Below are 13,194 nucleotides of genomic sequence, written 5' to 3' on the forward strand. Positions count from 1 at the left end.
TTTTGTTTTAACCTTGCTGAGAAATGCAGACCTGGAAATTTATTGTGGGCTTTCAGGACACATTTCCTGATTTTCTCCCTTCTCTCTGTTCTTCACAGACTTCCCTCCCTAATCTGGAAATGTTTATACTCCCAGGGACCAGCCATTAGACACTTTCTCTTTTAAATTTCTCTTTGAACCATTTCATCTTTTTCAAGGCAATACCTGATGACTTCCAAATGTCTCTTTCAGCATAGTTTAACTCTGCTTGAGAATCTATTCCAAGTTCTCTGGCTATTTTCATATTAGCTCTTTCTTTAAGAAATATGCTGCTTGAAAAGATAAAGGCCAGATGATTTAAATATCATAGAAAATACAGAGGTACAGTAATATAAACAAAGACAACTTAGCCAAGATAAGTCACAAACGATGACTAGGAGAGGACAAAAAAATACAAGGAATATTTCAGGTAAGAAGGGAATGAGTAAAGGCACAAGAGCCTGAGAACATCCTATGACAATTTCAAAGATACAGTTCAAAACAGGAATCAAAAATATGAAGCGGAAGGGAGGAGCCAGATTATGAGAGACTTTGAATTCTGATTTTAGTCAGCAGAAAAGTAATCTAATAAAGGTGAATGATTTTCACCTCATAAAAATGCACATATACTCCATCTTGCAAAAAATTTCAGAGGCATCACATACTATTTATAAACCACTAGATAAAAACACATTCAATACAAGTCACTGAAGGGTTTAAGCAGGTCAGTGATTAAGCCAAATTTGCCTTTATGATAATTCTATTTTGTAAATTGGGATCAAAGCTGGCAAAAGTGGAGGCAGGCAATCCAGTTAGGTGATGACTACTGTAATACACCAGGGAAAGAAAGCAGCAGGAATGAAGAGAAGGAAACTAATGCAAGAAATATTTAAAAGATGTAGCATGTAGGGGGTAAATGAGTGGAAAGAGATAAATGCCTAGGTTTCTATTATGGGCAACTGGGTAGAAGGTAGTGCTACAATCTAAAATGATAACAAAAACAACCACCACTCATTAACCTGCATTAACCTATAGTGAATGGTTTTTGTATGTTGTGTCCTTTAATCCTTACAATTATCCTAGCAAGAAGATTGCAGAAGCCAATAAAGGATCCAGTAAATCAGAAAGTCCTGCTTTTAAATAATTTAGGGGAAATAGCATCTATTTTCACTACATCTTTTAACTTTGAATCCCATTTATAGCCAGCAAGTTCTATGTAATAAAGTACACCATCCCCATTAATGTTTCTTAAAACCTTTTTAGGGACACATAAGATATAATGAATAAAATGCAAAATTAACATAGATTCTAAACAACATTTTATTAGAGTACCTGAACAAAACCAGCCAGGTTTTGCTCATTCTGCTTTCTGAGAAGACTAAGCCAGAGGGAGCTCATCTATTCATTCATTCTTACCATTAACCAGAAGCACAATACCTTCTATTTAAAATACAATGTGTAAGTTTATTGATGCTTCATGTGGTAGAAAAGTAGACCAATTCAAGCCACTTCAAAGCCTAACACTTTTCATTAGCTCCTATGTCTATCAGAAGAAAACCCAGGGCTTTTCAGTAGTGTCGAGGCCTTTCACTTGACTACTTCACTTTGTCATGCCTTTTTGCTTCCAGCTACATTTTTTTTAGCACATCCCCTCCCATCTCCTAAATCTACATTCCAGCAATACTGAACTTTCTACAGTTAAAAGGATTTGTTCTACCGTCTTCCTTGGTTCCAGGTGTTAGAAAAGTTTTCTTCCTGCCCAGAATACTATGATCCCTACTTACACCAAGTAATTCTCAAAGATTCAGCTTAGATATCACTTCCAAGATTATTACATATCCCTTCTCTGATCCCACAGCAACCTGTACCTACTCTAAATGTGCCTTATTATAAATGCCAATTATTTAGATGGTAGGTTCCCTGAGACACATGACCAAATAACTTCTTTACAGTTATATCCTCAGGACCTAGTAAATTATGAAACTTTAATAAAAGTCCTTCAATTTCTCTTCTGGTATTATCTAAATAACAGTGTCAGTTAACCCTATCTTTTTCTAGTATTTAACCATAAAGGGAAATACCTGTCAGAATACTTCCCAGTTTCAGAAAAAGGAACCCTTGTGCACTGTTGGTAGGAATGAAAACTGTGTAGTCACTGTGGAAAACAGTATGGAGGTTCCCCAAAAAATTTAAAATAGATTACCATATTATCCAGTAATTCCACTACTGAGTATTTACCCAAAGAAGAGAGCACAGTAATTCAAAAAGGTAAACACACTCTATGGTTACTGGAGTTTATTTACAATAGCAAAGATATGGAAAAAAATCCAGGTGTCAATCGACAGATCAAAGGATAAAGATGTGGTACATATATAATGGAATATTACTTAGCCATAAAAAATGAAATCTTGCCATTTGCAGAAACATGGATGGATCTGTAGGGCATAAGGCTAAGTGAAATAAGTCATTCAGAGAGAAACAATACAATACAATTTCACTCATACACAGAATTTAAGAACCTCAACAAAGAAAAAGAGACAAATAAACAAACAAAAAAACCAGACTCTTAACTAAGAGAACAAACTGATGGGGGCAAGGGGAGGATTAGTAAAATAGGTAAAGGGGATTAAGAGTATACTTATCATGATAAGCAATGAGTAATGCATAGAACTGTTGAATCACTTTACTGTAAAATATAAAACCGTATGTTAATTACACTGGAACTTAAAATGGAACAAAAATATGAGCATCTTTTTTAACAAAAAATACCTCCCAATTTCATAGGTTTTAACAGAAGCATAAAAAGAATATGCAAAGGCTCATCTGGAGAAGAACACAGTTATCAGAACCTATAGGAGAGGATACTGAAAAAAGAATTATCTCTATTGACTAAATAGACTTTTTCCAAATTTTTATTTAAATTCTAGTTGGTTAACATACAGTGCAATACTGGTTTCAGGAGAATTCAGTGATTCATCACTTACATAAATACCCAGTGCTCATCACAAGTGCCCTTCTCAATACCCAACACCCATCTAGCCCATCCCCCACCCACTTCCTTCCATCAACTCTAAGTTTGTTCTCTATTTTTAAGAGTCTCTCATGGTTTGTTTCCCTCTCTTCCCCCCCTCCCATATGTTCGTTTTGTTTCTTAAATTCCACACGAGCAAAATCATATGGTATTTGTCGATGAAAGAGATTTGTATCTTTAGAATGTACTTCCAGATGTTATTTAATCCATAAATGCTGTTATACACGTTAAATATATCTAAGTTGGAAGTTACACAGAATTATTTTTCCCATTCCATATAGAAAATAAAAGCATCCAAGCTAGATCTCAATTTCTGACTTCTGGTTCCACATGTAAAGAGCTAGAAAGCTGCTACTCCAATCAAACAACAGGTAAAAATCTGAACAGACAAAAAATTAACAACTCTTCATGGGTTATTGGAAGAGGGATACAGGGCAAATTGCTGCCCCAAAGACTGGAGAGAGAGGCAAATACATGCAGCCATGGTTTACTGAAGCAGAGAACAGGAAACCATCAGCGGAATCTGTGACTGCAATTGACAAATTCCTGGAGGCTCACCACAGAAAAGTCTAACAGTTAAAAACTCCCAAAGGGACCTAGCCACAGCAGAGCCCCCACAATTTTGTGATATTTACCTCAAAAAACTCAACCAGGCTCTCACAGCAAATGCTGGAGAAAAATCCCCTCATGCTTCTAGCAGGGGAGGAAAAAGGAAACATTTGAGATAGATCAGAGAATTCATAACAAGACCTATCCTCAGGGGACACTAGTTAACCAGAGCCTAATCTGCCAGGTATTATCAGAGCCTAACTGGCCTGTGTACTGGAAACATCCAACTCCAGCCCACTCTAGTCATCCTGTTCCACTTAAGAGGGGAGGAAAAAAAATGAAAGTTCACAATCCAGAGGCACAACCAGGCTCACTAGAAGACTAAGACGTAAACAAAAGACTACAGAACACTTCCCTTCCTCCTATACCACAATACCATATTATTAAGGCCTATTTATAGCAATTCCTTTTACCTGGGAAATCACATCCAGCTATCTAGAAATATTACAAGGCATACTAAAGGCAATAAAACACTATCTGAAAAGACAGCAAACACAAGAACTAAATACAGCAGGGATGTTGGAATTAACATACCAGAAATTTAAACTATGATTACTATGCTAAGGACTCTAATGGATAAAGTAGATAGCACAAAAGAACAGCAGAGCTATGTAAGCAGAGAAAACCAAAGACTCAAAAAAGAAAAACCAGAGTTCAAAAACACTGTAACAGAAATGAAAACTATTTTTGATGAGCTTAATAATGAATTGCAAACAACTGAAGAAAGAAATCCTGAACTTGAAAATATACCAAAAGAAACAGAACTGAAAAGCAAAGAGAACAAAGATTGGCAAAAACAATACGCAAGGACTTGTGGGACCTACAAAAAGCGTAACATACACAAAATGGGAATATCAGAAGAAAGTGACAGAATCAGAACTGAAACAATAATGACTGAGAATGTCCCCAAATTAGTATCAGACATCAAACCACAGATCCAGGAAATTCAGAAAACATCAAAAAGAATAAATTGTAAAACAAACAAAAACAAAACAAAACAAAACAAAACAAAACACACCAAAACCAAAAAACTACACTTGGCATATCATTTTTAAACTACAAATAATCAAAGATAAAGAAAAAATTTTGAGAGGCGCCTGAGTGGCTCACTCGGCTAAGTGTCCAACTTTAGCTCAGGTCATGATCTCACAGTTTGTGGATTCGAGCCCCATGTCAGGCTCTGTGCTGACAGCTCGGAACCTGGAGCCTGCTTTGGATTCTGTGCCTCCCACTCTCTCTCTCTTCCCCTCTTCCACTCACACTGTCTCTCTCTAAAAAATAAACATTAAAAAATTAATTAGGGGGAGGCGCAGGAAGATGGCGGCGTAGGAGGACGCTGGGCTCACCGCTCGTCCTGCTGATCACTTAGATTCCACCTACACCTGCCTAAATAACCCAGAAAACCACCAGAGGATTAGCAGAACGGAGTCACCGGACCCAAGTGCAGACGAGGAGGCCCACGGAAGAGGGTAGGAAGGGCGGCGAGGCGGTGCGCGCTCCACGGACTGGCGGGAGGGAGCCGGGGCGGAGGGGCGGCTCGCCGGCCAAGCAGAGCCCCGCGTCCGGCTTGCAAAAGGGAGGGGCCTGACGGACTGTGTTCCGACAGCCAGCGCGACTTAGCGTCTGGGAGGTCATAAGTTAAAAAATTAAATTAAAAAAAAAAAAAAACAATTTGAAAGAAGCTAAGAGGAAAACAACTACAGAAGAATAAAGATAAAAATTACATCTGACTTCTCAGAAACGATTGCAAGCAAGAGAGTGGAAATGAAAAAGCGTCAAAGAAAAAACCCCCACCAACCTAAGAATTCTATACCTTGAGAAATCATTCTTCAAAAGTAGAAAGAAACAGACTCTCAAGCAAAAAAAAAAAAAGGGGGGGGGAGGGAATCTGTTGTCAGTACATTTGCCTTGCAAGAATATTAAGAGAACTTGTTTAGACAGAAAGGAAATGATATAGATCAGAAACTCATTATCTATATAAGGAAAGACCACTACCAAGGAATAAGTGGAAACAAAATAACTTATTCTTCTTAACCTTAATTGATATAACAGATAACAGTTTGTTCAAAATAATAATGCCAACAATTTATTCAGTTATGAATATTTATGTGTGTAAAATTTTAAATACATGTTTATATATGTGAAATAATGACAGCAATGATAGAACAGAAGCAAGGAATATTATAAGGTACTCCCATTCCTGCGACATGTATAGTGTTACTTGAAAGTAGACTAGGTTAAGATATAAATGTATACTACAGACTCTAAGACAACCCCAAAAGAAAGTTAAATGAAAATAACTAACTGATCTACTTGCAAGTGAGAGAAATGGAACAATACACAATGCTCAAGTAAAACCACAAAAGGAATAAAGAGGGTAGAAGACAAACAGAAAAAAAAGAGCAAGAGCAACAAATAGACAACAGTAACAAAAATGTTAGGTACTAATCCAACTATATCAATAATCACTTTCACATTAGTGTTCTAAATGCATCAACTGAAAGACACAGATTGCCAGACTGGATCAAAAAATAACATCCAAGGACGCCTTGGTGGTTCAGTCAGTTAAGCATCCAACTTCGGCTCAGATCATGATCTCAGTCCTAGGTTCAATCCCTGCGTTGGGCTCTGAGCTGTCAGCACAGAGCCTGGAGCCTGTTTCAGATTCTGTGTCTCCCTCTTTCTGCCCCTCCCCTGCTTGTACTCGGTCTCTCTCTCAAAAATAAACATTAAAAAAAAATAACATGCAACTATACATTGTCTACACTTCAAATATAAAGATACAGATTAAAATTTAAAAATGTACTGTGCTAACAATGAAAAGAAAGCTGGGCAGACAGGGCAGACTTCAAAAGCAAGGTAAGTCATCAGAATTAAAGAGGGGACACACATAACGATAAACAGTTTAATTCTCCAAGAAGACATAACGATCCTTAACATCTGTGCACCTAACTAAAAGGCATCAAATTAAATAAGGCAAAACGGATACAACTACAAGAAAAATAGATAATCCACCATCATAGTTGCAAACTTCCACACCCCTCTATCAGAAATGGACAGATCTAGCAGGCAGATAATCAGTAGAGACCATAGTTGAACTCAAAAGCACCATCAATCAATTAGATATAATTGACATCGCTGGACTACCTCATCCAACAACAGCAGATTACACATTTTTCTCAAGCTCACACAGAAAATTCGTCAAGATATATCACATTCGGGGCCATATGATATACCTTAACAAATTTAAAATAATAGAATCATACAAAGTCTACTCTTACACTACAATAGAATTAAGCCAAATCAGTAACAGAACAATAACTGGAAAATCTCAAAATACATGGATATTAAACAAGTCAACAAAGAAATCCCAACAGAAACCAAAAATTCTTTTCAACTAAATAAAAATGAAAACACAATTTATCAAATTGTGGAATGGAATGCAGTGAAAATAGTGCTTAGAGAGCACTAACTATTAGTGCACTATTTATTAACACTGCAGCATGTATTAGAAAAAAAAAGAAGAACTAAAGTTAATCATTTATATTCCCACCTTAATAAACTAAAAAGAGCAAATTAAATCCAAAGTAAGCAAAAGGAAAGAAATAATATTGTAACAGAAATCCATGAAATTGAAAAATGGAAACCAATAGAGAAAAATCACATCAAAAGTTCTCTGAAAAGATTAATGAAATCAATACTCCTCTAGCAAGCTAACTAAGGAAAAATGAATTACTAGTATCACAAATGAAATAGGGGACATCACAACAGATCCCACAAACATTAAAAGGATAAAAGATATACTACGAGTAACTCTATACCCACAAATTTGACAACCTAGATGTAACCGACCAAACTCCTTACAAGACCCACTCTGCCAAAACTCACAAGAAACACACAACCTGATAGGCCTATATCTGATATGAAACTGAAATAAATAAGTAACCTTCCAAAACAGAAAGCACTAGAACCAAATGAATTCACTGATGAATTTTACCAAAATTTAAGAAACTGTACGAGTTCTTCAGTCTCTATCAGAGGATACAAGCTGTAACTCCAGAGTCTAATCTGATTAAAAGGCTCAGGTTTAAAAAACAACAAATCTTGCCAATGGACCTGGAAGGTATTATGCTAAGTAAGAGAAAGACAAATACCATATGATCTCACTTACAAGTGGAATCTTAAAAAAAAAAACCCACACAACCAAAAAACCAAAACCAAATGAACACAAAAACAAACAAAAGCAGAAAAAGATCCATAAATACAGAGAACTGGTGGCTGCCAGAGGGGTGGGTGAGAGGGAAAAAATGGGTGAAGAAGAATGGGAGGTACAGGCTTCCAGTTACAGAATAAGTCACAGGGATGAAAGGTACAATATAAGGAATATAGTCAATAGTTCTGTAATAGTGTTGTATGGTGACAGATGGCAGCTATGCTTCTGGTGAGCATGGCATAATGCAGAGTTGCTGAATCACTATGTTGTATACCTGAATCTAGTGTAGCGCTATGCATCAACTCTATGTCAATAAATAAATAAAATGCAAATTCACAAAATTAAACTTTACATACCTATAGAAATAAATATTTTGGTTATTGTTTGTGTTTTAAGAAGGCTCACTTTTATTATCAAATGACAGAATGCATGTGGAGTACTGAGCACAGTGGTTTATTATATGCTAAGTGCTCAAGATGTCAGGTGCTACTACATAAGTTCTGTGGGTTGTATACAAATATATATCAGCTATTTCCACATAAACTGATCCCAGAAAATTCTTCCAACACTTCTGCAAGGGAATTAAAAAGGCAGAAATAAACATTTTGCATTAACTTGATAATTTCCACTCTTTCATATATTATTTACTGATTACCTCTTGCAGGCCAGGCACTCTATCATTAGGCTTCCATACTAGTATTAAATGAGTCAGACAACAATGAAATCAATTAAGTCAAATGACATTAAATCCCATGATGACAAATGTAACAGGGTAAAGGCAACAGCAAACAAAGAACATGACAATTCTTTGTTGAAGTTGGTCAAGGAAGGCCCCTCTGATAAGACATCATTTGAGCAGAGATCTCTGGGGCAAGTGAAAGGAAGCCATGGGGATACCACAGAGAAGGGTCGCCAACAACAGGCACAAGTCTTTTTTCTTTTTTTAATTTTTTTTAAATGTTTTATTTATTTTTGAGACAGGGAGAGACAGAGCATGAACAGGGGAGGGTCAGAGAGAGGGAGACACAGAATCTGAAACAGGCTCCAGGCTCTGAGCTGTCAGCACAGAGCCCGACGCGGGGCTTGAACTCACGAAGCGCGATATCATGACCTGAGCCGAAGTTGGCCGCTTAACCGACTGAGCCACCCAGGCGCCCCAACAGGCACAAGTTTTAAGAACATCAAAACATTAAAGGCAAAATCATAAAGCCAGTGTATATAAAGATAAACAAGAGAGGTGGAAAGGCCACACAAAATGAAAGCTCGTACAGGGCCTCGAAGATCTTCAGATTTTACTCTGAGACATATAGGGAGCCCCTGAAAAGTTTTGAGCATAAATAACGTGGTTTAACTTCAATTTAAAACAGATCACTCTGGCTGCTACCCAGAAAATACAATGAAAGGGGCAAGGATGGAAGCAGCAAGACTACCAGGGAAACAATTTCATTCTTCTGGCACAAGATAATTGGCTTTAAATCAGCATGATAAGGTGGAAATGGTGTAAATAAAGTGGTACAATTAAGATATTTTCAAGGTGGAGGCAACATGATTTGCTGATAACTTGAGTAAGACAAAGATAAATTAAAGATGCTTCCAAAGTTTTCGATAAGCTGGAAGAAAAAAAAAAGACTTCCTACTAATTGAGATGGCAAAAAGATTACAAGAAAAGTAGTTTTGAGAGGATGAAAATCAAGACCTACCTTGGACTTGTTAAGTTTGAGAATCAGACATTCAATTATTGGATATATGAGTTTACAATTCAGAGGGTAAGTCAGAGTTAGAGATGAAAATATGAGCTCTTACCTGGAGAGAAAAAATAATGATGGCCTGAGACCTGGGTCCTACCAACATTTACAGAAAACTAAGTATTTATTTCAATTACGGAACCATAAATCAGTTGATATGTTTACCCTTGTTCCATTTTCTTAGTCAGTCATACACTCATACGTACAGCCTAAGCACTGAAGATAGGGTTGGAGAGTAACTACCAAAGGATGAGAATTCTGAAGTTGCTAGAAATTGCTTCGTAATCATTAAAAAAAATTAGAGTCTAAATTAATATGTACAAAAATATTCCACTATGTGGTATATATGAATTTTTTTAAAAATACAGGGCGACTATTCATACAATTGGATAAAAAGATCTGGGTTATTGTGTTAGTTCTATTTCTAGGCTAAACTATAGCATGGCATGCAACTGTTAAAGATTTTTACTGTTTTTCTGCAACCTAGGGAATAGGCAACACTAGGTATATTCTTTAATTTTATAATTACCATTTAGAATGCACCCAAGATGTTCCGTAAAGGATGCCAAATGCAAATGTGTCTCCAATTGCCCCCCAAAAAATCATTCTTCAAGATGTTGCCATTATTCAAAGATCCTAGGATAATTCTTAGGTAAAACCAAGAATCCTTCATTATCTATTTTGTACATCAAAACTCATAAAATTTTGGTAGAATAAACTGGACCTACTCACTTTACTAAACCATTGTCTGGTTATAGCTTCCACAGGTATAGTAATTTATGAAATGGGGACGGACACGAAGACAGAGCTGTATTACAACGATTATATCTGGAAGCTTAGACGCCGTATCAAGACATCATGTTAGGTCTAATTCCCGGCTATTCTACCTTAATATGATCAAGTTAAACAGTACGGCAGCTTGCTCAACTCAACCAGAACTGAGTACCAGAGTTTCATCTGGAATCTTGTGACACATATCCTACCATGTCTCACATTCTTGCTATCCTTCATTTTTACTACAAAATGCCAAGCTTCATCTACTGTTTTCTATTCTTTACTATTGATTCATCCCATTAATCTACTCTACTAAGATCTCTAGAAAATATTATAATACAGGTTGTCCCTAATCTTCAACTGCTTATATAATGGTTCCTCAACCTCTTAGCTTTCACTAAAGCCTGGTTTTACCCCAAAAGGAACTGCTTATCTTGCATCCCTTTTATGTGAGGATTTCATAAACAACTAAAACCCGTAAATCCACTATTATTCTTCTAATTCCTTGTATTTAAAACAATGTCCATCAAAACAAAATAAACACAACACAAACACAACTTACATTTGAAAATCATATTATCTACCTGAATACCTTTCTTCTGGTAAATTATACCCATATACTAAAGGCTCTATTTTGCCCCCATTTATATCACTGGCATGCTGACTTCAATGTCTGTGTTCATGATCTATCCCAACATTTAGCCCCCTCTTACCCAAAATACTTACTTGACTTTCTTCAGAAACCTTCACCGCCTCTCTATGTCAATCACTACTGTAGGCATATTAAATATCCAACCCCTGATCATTATCATCTATCCTTATAAAAATTTCACTTACACTAAACGATCTCTCTGACCTATCAAGGCTTTTTATAACCAGCCTAACACCTCTGTCTGGCACCACAATATATCCAATCATGGCCATCACCAAAGACTTACATATTCAACTTACTTCAGTGTTAACAACCTATGCACATGCCACTAGTAATTCTGTCCCATCTGTTCTGCTAATACCCAACCTTGAAATACCATGCCTCTTTTCTGGCTATTAAAGAAATTCTTTAAACTCCAAGTATATGTTCCCTAACCTCAACTAACCACTCAGTAAGTAGCAGGAGACTCAATAATATTTGGTCTACTTCTTCATCCATTCTCCCCAGGCACTTTCCAAATTTGCACAGTCTTCTCAAATTCCCTAATCAAACTCTGTGTTCCACAAAACCCTATTGAAACATGTTTCTTAGAAAGTTACATGCTCACAAAACTAGAATAAAAAAAATAACTGCATTAGGATGGCAATTATCAAAAACAGATAATTACAAGTGTTGATGAGATTATTAAAAAAAGTATAGCGTTCCTCAAAAAATTAAAGAATTAGCATATGATCCAACAAGCCTACTTCTGGGAATATGCCCAAAGAATTGAAAGCAGGGTCTCAAAGAGATATCTGTGTTGTCCTAAACATGTCATGAAAGTAATCCAAGTGTCCATTAATGGGTGAAAGGATAAACAAAATGTTATATACATATAACAGAATGTTATTCAGCCTTAAAAAGGAAGACAATTCTGACAAATGCCACAACAGAATGAAGCTTGAGAACATTATGCTAAGTGAAATAAGCCATCACAAAAAGACAAATATAAATAATTCCGCTTATATGAAACAGAGTAGTCAAATAGAAAGTAGAATGATGGTTGCCAGGAGGTGGGGAGAAAGGGAAATTGGGAGTTATTGTTTAAAGGATATAGTTTCAGCATTGCAAGATGCACAGAGTTGTGGAGAATCTACACAACAATATTAATGTACTTAAATACCACTGAATTGCACTTAAAAAATAATGTTACATGTATTTTACCACAAAAAAAATAGGATGAAAACGTTACATGGACACATAAATTTGAGAAATACATTTTACAATCCCTTTTGGAGATTCACAATGTACATCAGCACTTTAAAGTATTCCACTATTTTCAGTAAAGAAACCTGTTTAATTCTGTAGTTCCCAAATTTATTCAACAATTGAACCTCCTTTTCAAGAAGTGTCTACTAACATCTCAAAGGAGAAATAAACAGTGGTGTAGCAGGCCTATACAAATTTACTGAGAAAATACTCCAAGTAAAAATGACCTTTGACTGGGGCACCTGGGTGGCTCAGTCAGTTAAGCATCTGACTCTTGATTCTGGCTCAGGTCAGGATCTCACGGTTCATGGGACTGAGCCCATGTCAGGCTCCGTGCTGTCAGTGGACTCTGATTGGGATTCTCTCTCCCTCTCTCTCTGCCCCTCCCTCTCTCATTCTCTCTCTCTCTCTCTCAAAATAAATAAACTTAAAAAAAAAAAAAAGACCTTGACTTCCCCTATTCTCATCTGCAAACACATTTAACATTACATAACCATCTTTATCTCCTTCTTCTAGTTTAAGATAGGGGTCTCTGCTCTTATTCCAAAGCAATCCCTATACCTATATTCTTCATTTCAACACTTACTATCTCAAAAACCTTGCTTCAATAATTACCACCTTCCTGTTACCTTACCTTAAACTTCCTAAATTCTTACAACTAGTCACTGAGGTCTTAACTATTTCACTTTCTAAATACTTTTCTTAAATCCAGAGAATGTTATCTTGAATTCCTATTCACTGCCCTTCTTAGGGCTGTCACTGACTGAACTGCTGAAGCTCTGGTCACCTGCCACCACGGACTTCTCTTCAATTCTGTTTCTCTGCTGCCAAAACTATTAAAAACCTATGTCTAACAAGGTTACTACCTCTTCCTCAGCAAATTCTTTATTGACTCCCAGATACT

General features: G+C 36.5%; 1 protein-coding gene across 6 annotated transcripts in view; it reads right to left on the reverse strand.

Annotated features, from left to right (window-relative positions):
• UBE3A (ubiquitin protein ligase E3A) overlaps nucleotides 1-13,194 on the reverse strand; it is a 92,607-nt gene that overhangs the window by 55,263 nt on the left and 24,150 nt on the right. The window lies entirely within an intron of this gene.

The sequence above is a fragment of the Lynx canadensis genome, chromosome B3, assembly GCF_007474595.2.
Source record: "Lynx canadensis isolate LIC74 chromosome B3, mLynCan4.pri.v2, whole genome shotgun sequence".
In the NCBI taxonomy this organism is placed as follows: domain Eukaryota; kingdom Metazoa; phylum Chordata; class Mammalia; order Carnivora; family Felidae; genus Lynx; species Lynx canadensis.